Genomic DNA, 6,471 nt, shown 5'->3' with positions numbered 1-6,471 from the left:
GGAAATCACAGGGTTGGCAGGAATCCTTTACTGAACTTCATATTCAAGTTCCAGTGGTACACAATCAAAAAATTATTTGGTAAAAGCAGAATAACTCAAAGTTGGTGTGAAATTGTTAAGCACTTAGATTTGGGATCTGATGAGGTTCAAATCCCAGCTCTGCAATAGGTCATTCCACTTCATCTCTGGAAGCTTCACTTTGCTTCTCCGAAAATGAAAATAACAAGATATAGCCACAGGATTTGGTGTGGCCATTAGGTAAGATTCTTAACAGTGTCTATTCTAAAGAATAGTTGGTTTTTGTTATTGAAATGCTGCCGGTTCCGGTGCCCACATCAGTTGTTTGTATATTTCAATCCATTGCGATCTCCTTTTTAGTGACTGGTCTTCCCAAATGACCTGTCGCAAGTAAAGGAGCTCAGTGTCAATCCAACTCTTTAGGGGTCAACCTCTCTTTCAGTGATCCTCTACTAAGTATGATGTCCTGATACAGGGGTTGGTCCCTCTTGATGACAACAAGTTCAAAGTATGTTGAGAAGCCTCACTATCCTCCATTGTAATGGGCATTTTCGTTGCACTCACTCTTCTTCCAAGACAATTACCAGCCCCAATAGCTACAAGCCCAAATATGGAATTTATGACCATTTTTTGAAGCACATTTTCTTCAGTGCTTAAGGAAACTGATCCAAGAGTTTACATTCTGTCCTTCCTTATAAGTGAAAAAAGTACATAAATAACCCAACCCTGTAATATATAACATATGCAATATACTTATAAATCACTAAAAGTCCATTTTTGATTGATTGAATTATGTATCATTTTATTTCCTTCTTTATCATTATATTTAGAATATTTTTGTCTTATATCAGTAATAAAACACATTGATCAATCATTCAAGGAACCTAAGCCTCATCATCCTCACTTCTAGGGAGGACCCTGGTTTTATATTTTCTAAGACTGTCCCGCTGGCAGTGATTATTATTGCCCTTGCTGGATTATACATTCCAAGAGAGCAGAATTTGTTCATGATAATAATCGCTATTATTAAAATCACCTTGAAATAAACTTGAAGTAACTTATCCAAGGCCACCCTCTTAGAAAGGGGCAGAGACAAGATGTCCCAATCTGCCTCCAGAGTTCTCTCCATGATCACGACAGCCCTGGCGGAGGTATTCAGTTGATATCTGTTGAATCCATGAATCCTTCGAGTTCAGGCAAAAAAACTGACCACCAAGAAGAAAATCAATTGGGAAGAATTTTACAAAAGCTTACAGGATTTTATCAACTTCCTTATATAAGAATGATTGCGATTATTCATGATGGTGGTTCCTTGGTAGATACACCTAAACTGGAGTCAGGGAGATTACATTTCATCACCAGTAGCAGAATAGGACAACTTCATTGCTTGCAGGATTTGTCACAATAAGCTCAGGTGTTTTCAATTCTTTATCCCAACACCCTCCTTCAGAAACACATTGAAATCCAAAGATGTCCAAATTGCCAGCTGTTTTAGGGGAGCATAAATGAGTTTATGTCTCTTAGTCTCCACAAGATGTCTAACACAAGTACTGTGTTTACTGGCTATCTAACTCACTGTAGATTGATTGATGAGATTCCTCTTGACCCCTTGACACTTCCCCTCTCTCAGTCTCACTACACAGGCCACCCACTGTGGGGTCTAGAGGTTGTATCCTGGTCCCTTTTTGAATGCACTGTTGTGTGCTGTTAGCCTTTGAATATTAAAAATAAAAGGGGAGATATCATATGGCTCATATCCCACTGTTTATCATCATCCATGCACAAAGTGATCCTTTGGAGATTCCAAAGCAAAAGCAATGATTTATATGGGAGCCAGGGAAGCCACATGGGTGAGAATGTGGGCTCTGAAGCCAGCCTGTCTGATATCAAATCCTGAAACCCTCAGATTTTGTGATCTTGAGCAAGTTGCTTCATATCAATTTAGCTCGGCTCTGGTTTCCTAACCTGTAAATTAAGAATACGAATGATAATGAGTTTATAATGCTGTTGCAAGAATTAAATGCAATAATGCATGCAAAGGGATTCAGTGTCTGGCATATAGCAAGTGCTCAATGATATATTGATGTCTACTTAGCTAGTGTGTGCCTCCCCGAGCCCCACCCCACCAGCAAAAGTGATAAGCAGTTCTGAAGCTCTAGAAGAGTGTAAGTCAAGGAGGGGACATATGTTCTTGACTTCATAGCATATGCACTACCTAAGTAATCAGAAACAAAAACCTTATGGCAATCAAGGCAATTCTGACTCAAAGTAACCAACCCTCCAGGACAGAGTAGAACTTCCTCTGTGGGTTTCCAAGACTGTAACTCTTTACAAGAATAGAAAGCCCTAACTTTCCTTGCAATATCTGGAAAGGGATACAGTAATTAGCTTCGAATTGATGTGGGCACCAAGGTTGAATTCTATAAACATGTATTACCTCCCACTAATCATAAACTTGTGGTTTCTGATGAACTATATTTCTGAACATAAAAAGTTGTAAGAGTAAAAAAAATCAGGTTCAGTGGTTCATGTTAAGAGTTTCAAGCAAGGACTTAGGAAGAGCATCATGGATTTTTTGTTTTTAAATTATTTTATTGGGGGCTCGTACAACTCATCACAATCCATACATACATCCATTGTGTCAAGAACATTTGTTGCCATCACCATTCACAAAACATTTGCTTTGTACTTGAGCCCTTGGTAAAAGCTCATTTTATCTCCTCCCTCATGAACCTGTGGTAATTTATAAATTATTATTTTCTCATGTCTTACAGTGTCCAACATCTCCCTTCACCCACTTTTCTTGTCCATCCCCCAGGGAGGGGGGTTATATGGAGACCCTTATAATAGGTTCCCCCTTTCTAGCCCACCTTTCCTCCACCCTCCCGATATCACCACTCTCACCACTGGTCCTGAGGGATCATCTGTCCTGGATTCCTTATGTTTCTGGTTCCTATCTGTACCAGTGTATATCTTCTTGTCTAGCCAGATTTGTAAGGTAGAATTGGGATCATCATAGTGAGGAGGAGGAAGCATTAAAGAACTAGAGGAAAGTTGTGTTTCATGTTGCTACCCTGCACACTGACTGGCGGGTCTCCTCCCGCAACCCTTCTGTAAGGGGATGTCCAGTTATCTACAGATGGGCTTTGGCTCCCCATTCAGTACTCCCCCTCATTCACAATGATAGGATTTTTTTCTTTGATGCCTGACACCTGATCCCATCAATACCTCATGATCACACAGGTTGGTGTGCTTCTTGTATGTGGGCTTTGTTGCTTCTCAGCTAGATGGCTGCTTGATTATCTCCAAGCCTTTAAGACCCCAGATGTTATATCTTTTGATAGCCAGGCACTATCAGCTTTCTTCACCACATGTGCTGATGCACCTGCTTTGTCTTCAACTATCGTGTCAAGAAGGTGAGCATCATGGAAGAGCATTATGTTTTTTGACATACCAGGAAGAGCTCAGAGTTTATTTGGCTGGATCTCAGAGATCTCAGGGTTAAAGATCAAATATGGCACCGTCCAAGAGATACGAGTCAATGGTGCTGGACAGGAGCATATAGGAGTACAGCAGAGAGACGGCACAGAACAAGGCAATAAACGTCAATGGGAGGAAAAGGATTGGGAGAGCGGGAGGGAGCTGTGACCAATGTTTCAGAGATCAAGTAAATAAGAGGGTGGGAAAGTGTCACCAGAGTTAGTGTCTAGGAAGCCACGGGTGAGTGTTAATACTTTAATAAGGTAGCTTTAGCTAAAGTTATATTTTAAGGGGGTAAGGGGTATGTAGGTCGTGAAAAGTTGAAGTTATCAGGGTTGTCAGCAGAATAGGCCAAATGGTTAAGTTGACTCGCCTAAAGGTTGTGAGTGCCTCCCCATTTATTTTTGGAGGTAGGTAGGAATGAAGGTGGATGGGCAATCAACTATGTCTTACTCCTCAGCTCCTGGCCTATTAAAATTTTTTAAAAATGTTAATATCCCCAACTGTTATGGAGTAGGTACCTGATTCCTGGTCACATCATGTGTGCTGCAGTAGAACTCTGCTAAATAGAGATTCCAACAACTAATTATCAGAAGCAAATGGGCCTGTCTTGAACCTTCCACCTTTCAGGTAAAAGTCAAGAACATTCACCATTTGCACCACCCATGGCATCCCCCGGAGTGCAGACATGCTTAATACTTATTGAGTGTGCCGCTCTTTATAGTCAATCAACATTTAATCCACAAAAACATCCTTGGCATGTAATCACTTGTGTAATAACTGTTTAGTGTTATTTTCTATTCCAAGGCAGGGCCATTCTTCAGAAATCAATACTGAAATTTCATTCGGAGTGGGTGAGAACCTTGTACCTTGCTATGGCCACCACTGTCTAGCACGTTCACAACAGCCACTCAAAAGTTGTGAATCCACTGTGCTCACATGTCTTCACTGCATTAGCTGACACATACTTTTCCCTTCCAGTTAATGAAGAACTGTCCCAGGCTCCTCAGCACCATTACAATCGCAAGGATGGCTCGTCCCTCCACCGGAGGTTGAAACGAACATGATGCTGGAGTCTGGTCAAGGAAGAGAGCACCATGGACTTCTACGGGCCAGAGTGTGGTGACCATTTGTGGCACTTAGTGAAGTAGGATAACAAACCGGACTCATAGCTAAACAGAAAGAATGCTAGGACGCTTGATATCAGATCGTATTGAAAAATGGCAGCTATGATCCGAGGGTTTGACAGCAATGAGACTGAGCTTAAACCACAGTCTTCAGAGAGCAATACCAAGAACAAAGGACTCTCTTGGCCACACGCAATGTACTGGACCTTCCAGGACTATATTTTTATAATTATGCCTGTGCTAAAGGGCCAATTAAAAAATTAAGTTATCAAAGTATTACTCCATAATCCCAAAGAAGCCCATGTTCTTTCAGTTTTTGAGATGAAGAAATTCTGGTTAGGGCTAAGGAACAAAAGACGAGCCTCTTGGAGTTCTTTGGATTCCCTCTGGGAGATTCTTCCCGCGGCCTCGTCTCCAGTGGAGCCAGGAGCTCTCAAACACATCAGGCATCATTTCCTGGATTGCTCCTCATGTCACATTGTCGCCATGACAAATCATCCACAGAATAACTGTCACCTCCTGATCCTGGGTGTAGATCTCGCATGAAGGCAGCTTTTGGCAAGATGCTACTTGGGAATATTGGCAATTTGGTGCTGGGAGGAGGACAGAATGTTCACGTAGCTCATGAGGAGACTAAGTCAAGCCTATGCCTCTGAAATCAAAACACGAGGGAGCAATTTCCAGAGATGGAAAGAAATCAACATTTCACTCTTGCAATGGGTGCCCCAAACAGCCAACATGGGTAATTGAGAAGCGGCACTTAATTTCAGGCAGCAGTTAAAATTGGCTGTGCTGACTATTGCTCTCCATCTCTTCCTAGTTAACCTTAACAAAAGACGTTTCATGTGTAAGCCTGGTCATATTCCAATCTCCCACACGTATTTTACAAGCTATTAAGAATGACTGCCTTTGTGAAAACACAATGAACTTGGCCACCTGTCAGAAAAGCGCCAATTTCCACAGTGACTGTCCCGCAAACGAGTATGCATATAAAAGCAGGCATCCACCATCGGGGAGAGTGTTTTCTGCTCTCTCCCCACACGCGAAGACTCTTTATCTCAAGGAAGCATTAGTTCCCATTTGCACTTCTCGCATATTATAAAACTCACAGTTTAACAGAAGCAACTCATTTGTGTTTCATTGCGTTTGATTACAATGAAAATGTCTGCCGGGCTTTCGGACTGAGGTAATTTACAGTAACTGTGTTTGTGCCATATGGCACGAATAGCAATATTCTTTCAGATCTGGGAGGGGTCTCCTTTTAGCCCTTGGTGGAAATCAGCTTATGTAAAAATGCTGTATCTTAACACAGGCAGGCAAGAACGCAGCAGCGGATTCCCATGCAGGCAGTGACAGCCGAATCTGGAGGGCCTCAGTGAGGGGACGCTTCTCTTTTCCCCAGAAACGGGCACTGCAGATGGCTGAGGTGTGGCTCCGGCCATCGCACCATCGCTGCCTTACCAGGAACACCCAGCTCAGCGACTCTGTGGCGCATGCGCTCTAAACATACGTTGTCACCAACAGCAGAGCCAAGTAGTTTAAAGCAATTGCTTTTGTTGCTGCTAAATGAGTAGAGAATTGCTAATACAACTAAGAGTAGATTCATGAACTTTTAATAGAGGGGCAGAAACATGTTTTCCCATGGAGAGAAGACGTCTGAAGTGTTTCACTGTCATCTACTGTAAGGCACTACTGACAAGTAGTCCAACCATTAACCTGCATAGTGGCCCGCTAGATCTTCCCAAACCTGTAATACCCCAAGGGCTTACCTGGATGGTCCTTAATGGAGAGCACCAGACTGGAAGTTGCAGGGTCACAAGGCAGGCCCTGACGGCGTCGGGGAAGC

This window comes from Tenrec ecaudatus, chromosome 7, assembly GCF_050624435.1.
Source record: "Tenrec ecaudatus isolate mTenEca1 chromosome 7, mTenEca1.hap1, whole genome shotgun sequence".
Classification (NCBI taxonomy): domain Eukaryota; kingdom Metazoa; phylum Chordata; class Mammalia; order Afrosoricida; family Tenrecidae; genus Tenrec; species Tenrec ecaudatus.
Note: the sequence above shows the minus strand (reverse complement) of the source record.